This window comes from Phoenix dactylifera, chromosome 2, assembly GCF_009389715.1.
Source record: "Phoenix dactylifera cultivar Barhee BC4 chromosome 2, palm_55x_up_171113_PBpolish2nd_filt_p, whole genome shotgun sequence".
In the NCBI taxonomy this organism is placed as follows: Eukaryota; Viridiplantae; Streptophyta; class Magnoliopsida; order Arecales; family Arecaceae; genus Phoenix; species Phoenix dactylifera.
This window is the reverse complement of record NC_052393.1, coordinates 22,511,844-22,525,686: the sequence shown is the minus strand read 5'-3', so window position 1 is coordinate 22,525,686 and position 13,843 is coordinate 22,511,844.

The window sequence follows — 13,843 nt, the reverse complement described above, 5'->3', positions numbered from 1 at the left end:
ATGAACCTAAAAGGCAAAAACAGAAAACTGAAAGTTTATCTACTACTTATGTTAGATCTATGTTTGTTAAATTCAACAAGAGGATACATAAATACATCCCTTGTAATCCTAAAATCTGTAAATTTATGGACAAAATAGCTATTAAGAAAATATGGGTTCCAAAAGGAACAATTATAGCTAACCTACAAGGACCCAAAAGAGCTTGGGTTCCTAAGTTGAAAATATGATTATTTTTCAGCAAGTATGTCTAGCTATCCAAGGTTCTAATGAAAGATGTTTTCTAAATAATGGGTGCTCTAGACATGTGTTAAAGAATTGAATTTAAAATGTAATTAAGAAGAATGATTTAAATGAAAGAAATAATCAAATAAGTAATTCTTGCATCCTCTCGTATTGAAATTACTTTATTAGTTGATTAAAACATAACTTGCAAGAATTAATCATTTTTGTGATATAAGTGATATTTTTGGTATGAAAAGAAAATATATTCAAATCACTTCATTTTATAGTATGCTCTACTCACTATTGGATAAGTTGCTAAATGATTAATTAATTAAAAATAACATTATGAATTCTCTATATGCTTGATTAAAAGTTTTTGTCCATGGCATTATCTTCTATTGATCATAGACATAATAATGTGTACTTGGTATGCTTTTGAATATATGCACTATGAATACCAAGATTAAAGAAACCATCTTTGGCCTATAAAATCAACTCATGCTAGTATGTACTTAATTTCAAGAGACCTTGCCATTGGCTTACTTAGATTATCTTCTGAAAGGTCAAAGTTTGCTATGCATGTTAACTAAGGAAACAAACAAGAATCAATCTCTAAATCTAAAGATGTTGTTTCCATCACTAAGTTTTCAAAAGCTTACATTGGTTTTGTTCTTGGCAAATAAAATTGAAGTATTTTCTGTATTTGCTAAATCCTGTAAAAGTGTTTCAAATGAAAAAGGTTTCCAAACTGTGAAGATAAAGAGTATCATGGCACAGTGTTGAAAACCAAAATCCTGATAAAGTTTATACAGAAAATAATTATTTCAGCACCAAGGACACCTTAAGTAAAATAGGGTTAATAGAATTCTTGAAGAAATGAAAAAGACAATTGTGTATGATAGTCATCTACTTAAATGATTTTTAAAAGCTATCATCACTGCTTGTCATACATATGATTTCTATTAGATCTATTTTTGATGAAAACTCCTTTTATTCTTCTGAAAAATAGAAAATGAACTATTGCATATCTTTCATATTTTTCAGTCGTACACGTTATGCTTGATATGTTCTTATGAAAATAATGCCAAACCTGATAAAGATATTTCTATCCTTGGATATCATTCATCAAGCAATACATATAGAATATTCAATGAAAAGATTCGAGTTGTAGAAATATCAATTCATTTTATTCTTTATGAGACTAATGATTTATTATCAAGATACTAAAATTAAATTATATATGTATATGGTTCTTTTACATATAACAATCTGAAAACTTGTTAATAATTAGAACCAAATTGAGTTTTTCAGAAATGGACTTAATGAAGAAAAATTGATAACTACTAAAAGACTAAATCAAGAAAAGATGAAATAGATCTTGAAGAAACTCTTGCATGATTAGAAGTAAAGATCACCATTATCATTCGCTTGCTTTATTAGCTTTATATTCTATCAAATGAATGTGTAGAATGCACTCCTAGGTGCTTATTAAAGAAGATATATGTTAAATAACCACCATATTTGAAAACACTCATTACAAATATGATAAAGCAATACATAATTTGGAACAAGCATCAAAAGCAGGATATAAAAGCCTAAGTAACCTTTTTTTTTATAAAAAGTAATAGTGATAAATCTATGCATCAAAAAGAAGAATTTGTGATATCTTATTTGCTCAAGGTATGCATTGATGACATTATTTTTGGTTCTACTAATGAAGAGTTATATGAAGATTTTACTAAGCTCATGCAAGGTGAGTTTGAAATATGTATGATGAATGAATTAACATCTTCTCATAAACTCCAAATTAAGACAAACAAGAAAGGGGATCTTCATTGACCAAAGTTAGTCCATAAGAAAACTCTTATAGAAGATTGGCATGAAGAAGGTATGTCTATGACCCCATCTTGTAGAATTTGAAAAGGGTGAGCAAAGTAGATCTATTGTTTTAAAGCTGTATTGAAGCATGATAGAATAATTATTTTATCATACAGCTAGTAGACCAGATTGTATGCTCATTATGTGCACTTGTGCAAGACTTCAATCTAACTCTAATGATTCATAATCTGAATTTTGATAGAAACAACTGTTTAAGATAAATTGATTAAAACTTAGCTAACATGTCTTATTGATAATTATCTTAAGCAAATAGAATCTAAGCTAAATTGATTTTGAAAACAAGAAATTGATTTGATCTTGATAAATCTTCCTAGTGCCTCACATGCTTGTCCTTGAACCATCTTGGTTAATGAAACTATCTTTTTAGTTCAAGTGATATGTGCTTGCTTATATTTAGGCAATCTCTTGAGTAAAGTGACTCAATATTCAACTATTGTCATATCTTATTTTGAGTCACCTAGTTAAAAAAATATGTTGGATGAATGGTTTGTATCTTGAAGAAACTAATGACTCTCTTTCAGGAAAGAAAAGGAGTTTGTTAATAATGCAGGATCCTTGAGCAAGAAAATGAGAGATTTCAACTTGAAGGACACCTCCACATAAGATACAATAAACATTCACATGCAAACAAGAGAGAGGACCTTCTTCAGCCAAAAGTTCACACATAAGAAATCTAGTTTGGCTTGAAGAATATAAAATGAATAGGTAATTTTAGATACCTCTCTCATAAATTAATTGAGCAAAGTCAATAACTTAATCTTATTATGGCATGATTAAATTCTTTAATTATTATGTGGAGTGATTGATTATAACCCTATTTGATTTTGATGAGCTCAAAGCATTTGAGTATATCTTTTGTTTACTAATGAATTCAATCTAGTGTTTCAGTAAAAATCTTATAAATTTATGGTTAAGTGTCTCTAGATTTGGTTCAAGACATTTTGGATAAGTTAAGAAGTCAACTTGAACCAAAGTCTGAGACTCGAGTCGACTCCGGGGTATTACGAATCGACTCCAAGCGTATCAGAAGCACTGGCACAGGCTCGAGTCGACTCCGGAACATTTCGAGTCGACTCCGACTGAGAACAGACAGACGAACAGAAAGACCCAACTCAAAACCTGTCAACGAGTCGACTCCTGAAGAGCGCGAGTCGACTCCGATACTTGCCGAGTCGACTCCAGAGTAGGATGAGTCGACTCCAGGAAGTTACAGACAGAAAGACAGAGAAGTCATTTTGGACCCTGAGAGCCCAGTCGACTCCTGAGGTACACGAGTCGACTCCGATGGTTGGCAGGTCGACTCCAAAGGAAGCGAGAGTCGACTCTCAGTGTTATACAAGACAAAAGTCAGAGAGCAACTTTCGAACACTGAGAGCCGAGTCGACTCCCGCAAAGCTCGAGTCGACTCCGAGACAGCGCGACCCCAAAAAGACAGAAGACAGTATTTTTGTCTCTGAGACGCGAGTCGACTCCAAGACAGTTCGAGTCGACTCCAAGGCAGCGCTACTCCAAAAAGACAGAAGACTGGTTTTCGGATACTGAGAGCCGAGTCGACTCCCAAACAGTCCGAGTCGACTCCAAGACTGCACGAGCCAAAAGAAAGAAGACCGGGAGTTCGGGCTCTGAGCGCCGAGTCGACTCCCAGAATTTCCGAGTCGACTCGAGTGAGCGAAGTTGAAGAATACCTCTATGGATTCCTTGGAATGAGTCGACTCCAAAAGTACTAGGTCAGCTCCAGACTTTGGGGAGTCGACTCCGAGTTAAGTCGAGTCGACTCCCAGTCGAGAAGACTACTTTAATTCAAATCCGGAACAGTTGCCGAGCCGACTCCAGAAAAGCATGAGTCGACTCCTGTTACAGCCGAGTCGACTCCAGATCGCGCGAGTCGACTCCGATCCCAACGGACACATTGTCAGGATGTGCAGAATGTGCAGAACGGCTAGTAAAGTGTGTCTAACGGCTAGTTTCCGTGGGGAATGGCTTAAATAGCCACAGAGGACTGTAGCAAAGTAGAGAAGTAACATTCCTTTCAAAGAAAACACAAAAACTTCATCTGCCAAAGGGATTTCAACAAAAAGAAGGAAGAGGGCCATTAACTCCAGTCAACCAACTCTTCCCAGCATTAAAGAAGTCTCCTTCAGCCTTCAAGTCTTCAAGACATTCAAGAGGAGACCCAGAGTTCAAGAAGCCCTCCACTACATCATCATAAACTTGTTTGAGGGCTCTTAACTTTTCTCTTATTTATATCGCTGTACATCTGCTTTTTAGAAGCTCTATTTTTCTGTTTGTCTTTGTTCAAACTGTTTGGTCCTTACTTGATTCAATCAGGGGATTGAATCAAGGGTGTAAAGGTTTGTTGGTGAGCCTAGGTTGAAACCAACGGTGTAAGGGTTCGATTGTGATCCCGGGAAAACAATCGGGTGGTTCTAGTCGGTGAGCCTGGGAAAACCGACCGAGTTCGTTGTGACCTCGTAAAATAACAAGTTGGGTTGTGAGCTTGTAAAACAACCGGCTGTAATCCGAGGGATTATAGTGAATTCCCAAGTGAGGCTTGGGGAGTGGACGTAGGAGCAAGGGTTAGCTCCGAACCACTATAAACTTCTTGTGTTTGTGATTGCTCTGTTGTTCCTTATCCTCATTTCATACACAGCACATAGCATCTAATTAATCAACTTGCAAAAGGTGTTAATTAGTATTTCATAAATCATTTAATTGTAATAATTATTTTAAAACCCAATTCACTCCCCCCTCTTGGGTTGTCTATCTGGGCAACAAGTGGTATCAGAGCCGGAACTCCTTTACCCAAAGAGTAAAAGATCAAAATGACAACCCCATTTGGATCTTCCCACATTGAGGGCCAGTCCACCCAAAGACCCCCATTCTTTAATGGATCCGACTACTCATATTGGAAGGCTAGGATGAGAATATTTATCCAAGCCCAAGACTATGAGATGTGGACCATTATACTAAATGGACCATACATCCCATCCATTTATGTAGAGGGTGTCACTGTACCCAAACTTGAAAGGGATTGGGATGACAATGACTTTAGGAAGGCACAACTCAATGCCAAAGCAATGAATGTGCTTTACTGTGCATTAGATAGAAATGAATTCAATAGAGTCTCTACTTGCAATTCTGCAAAAGAGATTTGGGATAGACTTGAAGTGACCCATGAGGGCACGAATCAAGTCAAAGAATCCAAAATAAATATATCAGTTCATAAGTATGAATTGTTTAAGATGGATTCTAATGAAACAATCACTTGCATGTTCACTAGATTTACTGACATTGTCAATGGCCTAAAAAGCCTTTGCAAAAATTATACTAACAGTGAGCTTGTCAGGAAGATTCTTCGTTGTCTACCAAGGTCATGGGAAGCCAAGGTGACGGCAATCCAAGAAGCCAAGGACTTGAACAAGCTTCCACTTGAGGAGCTTCTTGGATCCCTAATGACGCACGAGCTCACAATGAAGCAACACAGCGAAGAAGAGTCCTCCCACAAGAAAAAGGTAATAACTTTAAAATCTGTCTACTAACAAAGATTTGTCATGCAGCAGTAGCAGTGAAGAGGAAGATAATGAGGGAGATGATGATGAGGCTCTCCTTGTAAGAAAATTCAGAAGATTCATCAACCGGAAGAAGTCCTCACATCAAAGGAGAGGCCCCTCAAGTTCCTATCACAAGGATAAAGGTAAGGAAAAGGAAAATGAGGGGATAGGATGTTATGAGTGTAAGAAGCCGGGGCACTTCAGAGCTGAGTGTCCTTTGCTGAAGAAGGGGAGCAAGTACAAGAAAAAGAAAGTCCTTGTCTCCACCCTATCGGATTCCGACACATCATCATCATCATCGGATGAGGAACAAGAAGAAAAGGCCAACCTTTGTTTTATGGCTAACGACAATGAGGTAACATCCGGAACACATTTAGATTTTACTTTCGATGAATTATATGATGCTTTCAATGAATTAATGGACGAGTACAAGACAATAAACCTTAAAAACAAAGAATTAAAAGTAACTAACCAAACTCACCTCCGTAAGTATGATACATTAGTTAAGGATAAAGATGTTTTTATTAAAGAAAATGCAGAACTTAAGACAAGCAACCAAATCTTGATTCAAAAGAATAATACCTTAACTAAAGATAACGAAATGCTGAACAAAGAAATATTAGAACTTAAAAACAATAAACATATCTTAAAAGAGAGTCTCACAAAAGAACTAAATAATCTAAAAACAAAAAAACAAAAATTGACACTAAAACTTGAAAAGTACAAGCCTTTTGTAGAAAAATTTACATATAGCTCAGAAAAATTAGAGATGATACTTAATAGTCAACGAGCTGTATTCAATAGAGCGGGTTTAGGGTATAAACCTAAAAATAAGCAAAAACTCCTTAGTAATTTTTTTGTTAAAGCATGGGAGAGTAAAACTAAGAAAATAACATGTTTTTGCTGTGGAACATTAGGACATAAAGCAAATGTGTGTGATTATAGAAAAGAAAAAACTAAAAGAAAAATTAAAAGGGTTTGGGTTCCAAAAGGAACCAACATTACTAACCATGAAGGACCCAAGAAAACTTGGGTACCTAAAGTTGTATGATTTGCTTGTGTAGGAGTGTCTTGCAGCCAAGGTAGACAAAAATTGTTGGTACTTGGATAGTGGCTGCTCAAGACACATGACGGGTGACAAGGATCAATTCTTCACCCTTGAAGCTAAGAAGGGAGGTGCCGTGACTTTTGGAGACAATAACCAAGGTCACATCATTGGTATAGGTAAAGTACAAATTACCCCTTCAACCTTTATTGATAGTGTTCGATATGTTGATGGTCTTAAGCATAATCTACTTAGCATTAGTCAATTATGTGATAGAGGTTTTGATGTTTTGTTCAAACCATCACTATGCATCATAACCAACTCAAATGACAATAGTTTAGTTTTTAAAGGAATAAGACGTGGAAATGTGTATGTTGTAGACCTTGAGGATCTTGCCAAACATAACCCATGTTTAGTTGTTAACGAAACTAAGGATAATGATGCTAGTTGGTTATGGCACCGTAAGTTAGGTCATGCAAGCATGGACACAATATCAAAACTAGTTAAAAGAGATTCCGTGATAGGTTTGCCAAAACTAAAGTTTGAAAAGAATAAAATTTGTGAAGCTTGTCAATATGGCAAACAATTAAGGAACTCCTTTAAATCCATAAAGTGTGTCTCTACCTCTAGACCTCTAGAACTACTACACATGGATCTATTCGGACCAACTAGAACCACAAGTCTAGGCGGAAATAAATATGGTCTAGTTATTGTAGATGATTTTTTTAGATATACTTGGGTCATGTTCTTAGCTCATAAAGATCAAGCATTTTCGATATTTAAGAAATTTCATAAGGAAGTAACAAATGCTAGAGATACTTCAGTAATAGCTATTAGAAGTGACAATGAAACCGAATTTGAAAATCATTTATTTGATGAGTTTTGTAGTAAAAAGGGGATAACTCATAATTTTTCTGCACCTAGGACACCACAACAAAATGGAGTTGTGGAAAGGAAAAATAGAACTCTAGAGAAAATGGCTAGAACCATGTTATGTGAAAGTAACCTCCCTAAGTACTTTTGGAGAGAAGCCATCAATACCTCATGTCATATATTAAATAGAGTTTTATTGAGACCCACTATAAAGAAAATACCTTATGAACTTTGGAAAAATAGAAAACCAAAAGTGAAATATTTTCATGTCTTTGGATGTAGGTGTTTTGTTCATAATAATGGGAAAGATAATCTAGAAAAATTTGACTCCAAATCTGATGAGGGTATATTCTTGGGGTACTCTACAACTAGTAAAGCCTATAGAGTCTTTAATAAAAGAACCCTAGTTATAGAAGAATCCATACATGTTGTTTTTGATGATTCTAGTGATATCTCTTCTAGTAAGAGAGTCAATCTTGATGATGATGCTGAAATTCTTGAAGAAAAGATTGATGAGATGACATTACAAGATGATGAACAAAAATTAATTGGAAATGCATCATCAAGCCAAGAGGCTATTGTGGATCATGGGATGACTAAGGCTTGGAGGTATGCTCACGGGCATCCTAAGGAATTAATTTTAGAGGATCCATCTCAACCTATTAGGACTAGAGCATCTCTTAGGAACTTAAATAATCATCTAGCTTTTGTCTCACATTTTGAGCCCAAACACATAAAAGAAGCTGAAAAAGATGTAAATTGGATAAATGCAATGCAAGAAGAATTAAACCAATTTACTAGAAACAAGGTATGGAATCTAGTTGAACGACCTTCTGAATATTCAATTATAGGTACCAAATGGATATATAAAAACAAACTTGATGAAAATAGAATTATAATAAGGAATAAGGCTAGACTAGTAGCAAAGGGGTATAATCAAGAAGAAGGTATAGATTTTGATGAAACCTTTGCTCCTGTAGCTAGACTCGAGGCAATTAGATTATTATTAGCATTTGCATGCTCTAAAGATTTCAAATTATTTCAAATGGATATAAAAAGTGTATTTTTAAATGGGTATATTAATGAGGAGGTGTATGTAGACAACCTCCCGGTTTTGAAAATCATCAATACCCTAATCATGTGTATAAACTGAACAAAGCACTTTATGGTTTGAAACAAGCACCTAGAGCATGGTATGAAAGACTTAGCAAATTTCTACTAGAACATGAGTTCTCTAGGAGAAATGTAGATACAACACTGTTTCTAAAGAAGAAGAACAAAGATATGTTAGTAGTGCAAATTTATGTTGATGATATTATTTTCGGTGCTACTAACAATCGCCTCTGCGAGGAATTTGCTGATTTGATGCAGAGTGAATTTGAGATGAGCATGATGGGAGAGCTGAACTTTTTTCTCGGGCTTCAAATCAAACAATCTGAAGAAGGGATCTTCATCAATCAAGCTAAATACATCAAGGAGATGCTTAAGAAGTTTGATATGGAGGGAAACAAGTCAATCAGCACACCCATGAGCTCATCATGCAAATTAGACCAAGATGAATCAGGTAAATCTGTAGATCAAAAGATGTATAGAGGTATGATAGGATCTTTACTGTATCTCACTGCAAGTAGACCTGATATCATGTTTAGTGTACGCATGTGTGCTAGATATCAGTCTAATCCTAAGGAATCTCATCTAATTGCAGTCAAGAGAATCTTTAAATACCTAATAGGAACAAAAAATATAGATTTATGGTATTCTAAAGAATCTAGCCTGAACTTAATAGGATACACAGACTCGGATTTTGCTGGTTGTAAACTTGATAGAAAAAGCACCAGCGGGTCATGTCAATTTTTAGGAAAAAATTTAATCTCATGGTTCAGCAAGAAACAAAACTCGGTTGCATTATCTACTGCTGAAGCTGAATATGTTGCAGCCGGAAGTTGTTGTGCTCAAATCATGTGGATCAAACAACAATTGGAAGACTATGGCATTAAACAAGATAAAATTCCCATTAATTGTGATAATACAAGTGCCATTAATCTAACTAAAAATCCAATTCAGCATTCAAGAACTAAACATATTGAGATAAGACATCACTTCATAAGAGATCATGTACTGAATGGTGATGTGACACTTCAATTTGTTTGCACTGATGATCAATTAGCTGATATCTTCACAAAATCCTTGAGTGAAGAGAGATTTAGTGTGCTTAGGAGAGGATTAGGAGTGATTGATCCATCCTAGTAATAATCTCTTCTAGTTCATTGATTTTGATGATTAGATTGTGCTAAATATGGAGTTTCTCATCTATAATCATCAAATCAGATCATAACTTAGTGATTGTCCCTTAGTTGGTACGAAAATAGCATGATTTTTTGGTGCGTGCCAGAGTTCGAGGCGACTCGAGTAAGTTTCAGAGTCGGCTCATAAGGGGGAGTCGACTCGTACATAGACGGGAGTCGACTCGAGATCGATGGCAGCATAAGGGGAGTCGACTCGCCCAAAGACGGGAGTCGACTCGAGGTCGATGACAGCATTAGAGGAGTCGACTCGCGCATATTTTGGAGTCGACTCGAGGTCGAGCCGACTCGCAACTTACTGGAGTCGACTCGCGGTCGGGATCCAAGTTTTTAATCCTAATCCAAGCATTTAATCAACACTTCTATTCACCGCCTCCACTGTTCACAAACCCTAGAGCCGTCTCCGACAACGTCTCCGACCGTCGTTAGGCCTTGTCCGTCGACCTTCTTCCGTCCCTTAGGTTTTTACCCCATCCCTAGGTCAACCATGCCCCGTAAGTCGGTTGTCCCAAGCCGGAAGAGGCCCCAACCCGCGAGCGGCACCGAGCGACGGTCCAAGGCTCGGAACGATCCCGTGAGGCCACAACCTCCGGTTCGTTTCCCGCCGAGGCCGGTTCCCTCGCGACCGTGCGCCGGGAAGGCGGTCTCCACCGGGAGATACGTCAACTTCGACTATCTCTCCCGGGAGGGCTTCACTATAGGAGATAGGTTGAGGGCCCAGGGACTCGAGTTTTTTTGTTCATTAGATCTCCCCACATACCCAGGTCTAGTTAGGGAGTTCTATGGAACAGTGCATAGGGGCAATGGGGGGATACAGGGAACCGTAGCGGGTGTCCCGTTATTTATTTCGGAGGATTTCATTGCTCAAATCCTCCATCTTTCCCAAGTTGGGGTATCTCCTACACACCCAGAGGATAGGACTGAGGCCCTTACGACGGCCATTTTAGGGAGTCCACCCCAGTCCCCACTAGATGAGGTGTCCGCTGGCTCCCTTTCTGTTGAGATGCGGCTCCTCCTGAGCATTATTTCTAGGACACTATTCCCTAAAACCGGCCGTTTTGACTTTGTGTCTGAGAGGGACCTAGCCCTCATGTATTACATTCTCCAAGACACACCTATTAACTTCCCCAAGATGATCTACAAGTACCTTTGTGAGCCACTAGATAGACCTAGGCTCATCCTTCCTTATGGGATGATGTACACCCTGATCTTTAGGGAGTCCGAGATCCCCATTCCTGAGGGGGAACCCTCTCGCGCACTGCGATGGATAGATCGCATGGGTGAGGGAACCCTACACAGGATGGGATTTCATAAGGTAGAGGGAACCTGGGTCAGGAAACCATCCTCCTCCACACCTACCACTAGACGCTCCCCCAGTCCTGACCCTGATTCAGACTTCCCCACCTTTCCCTCCACCTCAGCTCCATCCACCTCAGCCGGACCCTCCACCTCAGCTCCACCCACTCAGCCGATGGAGGTCCAGATTTCTCCTGAGCAGCTCCGGGAGTTGCGGCAGGAGATTGTACGGGATCTTCGGGACGACCTGCTGAGGGAGCTCCGAGGTCCAGCCACTGCCCCTTCTTCTGCATTGGTTCCCTCACTTTCAGCCGTGACCGAGATGACGGCTCATCTGAGGGAGGAGATCTTCAATGTCAGAAGCCTGATACAAGCCCAATTCTCCAACATGAGCGATGTCACAAGCAACACACGGAAGATGCGAGATGACATCCGACACGATATGGGCACTACTAGTCAGGGGGCCGAGCGCTTGGCGAATGTGCTGATCGCCAAGCTGGATACACTTCAGGAGACTCTGCTTGAGCTCTCCACGACCCACAGTCGGGCCACCTCGGCCATTATCACCCAGCTGGAGAATGTTACGGATGGGGTCAGTCTCCTAATGGAACAATTCAGACTGAGGGGAGGAGCCACATCCTCGAGGAAGCCCTAGCTTATTTTATTTACTTTGACATGTATTTACTGCTTTACTCTTTGTATTCACAAATGTAACTACAAATACATCAATACAATGAGTAGACAATTTTCTTCAATACTGTGCACATTAATCTCTAATTGCTTGTGTGTTCTGCCTACTTCCTTTTTGATACGATGACAAAAAGGGGGAGAAATATCTTTAATAGATATGTAAAAGAAATCAATGAAAATCAAGAAAACTTTTAAAACACACAATAATTTGTTCTTAGTGGATTCGATACCTCGAGGCTCATTATCTCTCTGTTGGGGCTCCTAATAGAGTAATCTCCAGAATCCATTCAAGGGATATTCGGAGATTAGTTGAATCCTACTTAAGAACAAATTGGCAGATTTTTCCTCTAAAAATCAAAAATTTAAGTTCAAAAGCTTCAATGCACTAAAAGAAAATTCAGAGAATCAAAACAAAGTTGAATGCATATGTTGAGGGAGAGAATCTGAATTATTAAGAAAGCAAAATCATTAAATATATATAAGCCAAACAATTGATTGCATGACATGAAGGCTTATATAATTCCAAATGAAAGGGGGAGCTTTAACTTCGAAATTTATTGTTTCACACCTTTCAAGTTTGGATAAATTAAATAACCAGACACTTGAATTCTTTTTAAAAATTTTATTATAAATTTCCTTGTTTGTTGAGCAATTCACTTTACATATACTCAATGTTTTGTCATCATCAAAAAGGGGGAGATTGTGGAGTGATTGATTATAACCCTATTTGATTTTGATGAGCTCAAAGCATTTGAGTATATCTTTTGTTTACTAATGAATTCAATCTAGTGTTTCAGTAAAAATCTTATAAATTTATGGTTAAGTATCTCTAGATTTGGTTCAAGACATTTTGGATAAGTTAAGAAGTCAACTTGAACCAAAGTCTGAGACTCGAGTCGACTCCGGGGTATTACGAGTCGACTCCAAGCGTATCAGAAGCACTGGCACAGGCTCGAGTCGACTCCGGAACATTTCGAGTCGACTCCGACTGAGAACAGACAGACGAACAGAAAGACCCAACTCAAAACCTGTCAACGAGTCGACTACTGAAGAGCGCGAGTCGACTCCGATACTTGCCGAGTCGACTCCAGAGTAGTATGAGTCGACTCCAGGGAGTTACAGACAGAAAGACAGAGAAGTCATTTTGGACCCTGAGAGCCGAGTCGACTCCTGAGGTACGCGAGTCGACTCCGATGGTTGGCAGGTCGACTCCAAAGGAAGCGAGAGTCGACTCTCAGTGTTATACAAGGCAAAAGTCAGAGCGCAACTTTCGGACACTGAGAGCCGAGTCGACTCCCGCAAAGCCCGAGTCGACTCCGAGACAGCGCGACCCCAAAAAGACAGAAGACAGTATTTTTGTCTCTGAGATGCGAGTCGACTCCAAGACAGTTCGAGTCGACTCCAAGGCAGCGCTACTCCAAAAAGACAGAAGACTGGTTTTCGGATACTGAGAGCCGAGTCGACTCCCAAACTGTCCGAGTCGACTCCAAGACTGCACGAGCCAAAAGACAGAAGATCGGGAGTTCGGGCTCTGAGCGCCGAGTCGACTCCCAGAATTTTCGAGTCGACTCGAGTGAGCGAAGTTGAAGAATACCTCTATGGATTCCTTGGAATGAGCCGACTCCAAAAGTGCTAGGTCAGCTCCAGACTTTGGGGAGTCGACTCCGGGTTAAGTCGAGTCGACTCCCAGTCGAGAAGACCACTTTAATTCAAATCCGGAACAGTTGCCGAGCCGACTCCAGAAAAGCATGAGTCGACTCCTGCTACAGCCGAGTCGACTCCAGATCGCGCGAGTCGACTCCGATCCCAACGGACACATTGTCAGGATGTGCAGAATGTGCAGAATGGCTAGTAAAGTGTGTCTAGCGACTAGTTTCCGTGCGGAATGGCTTAAATAGCCACAGAGGACTGTAGCAAAGTAGAGAAGTAACATTCTTTTCAAAGAAAACACAAAAACTTCATCT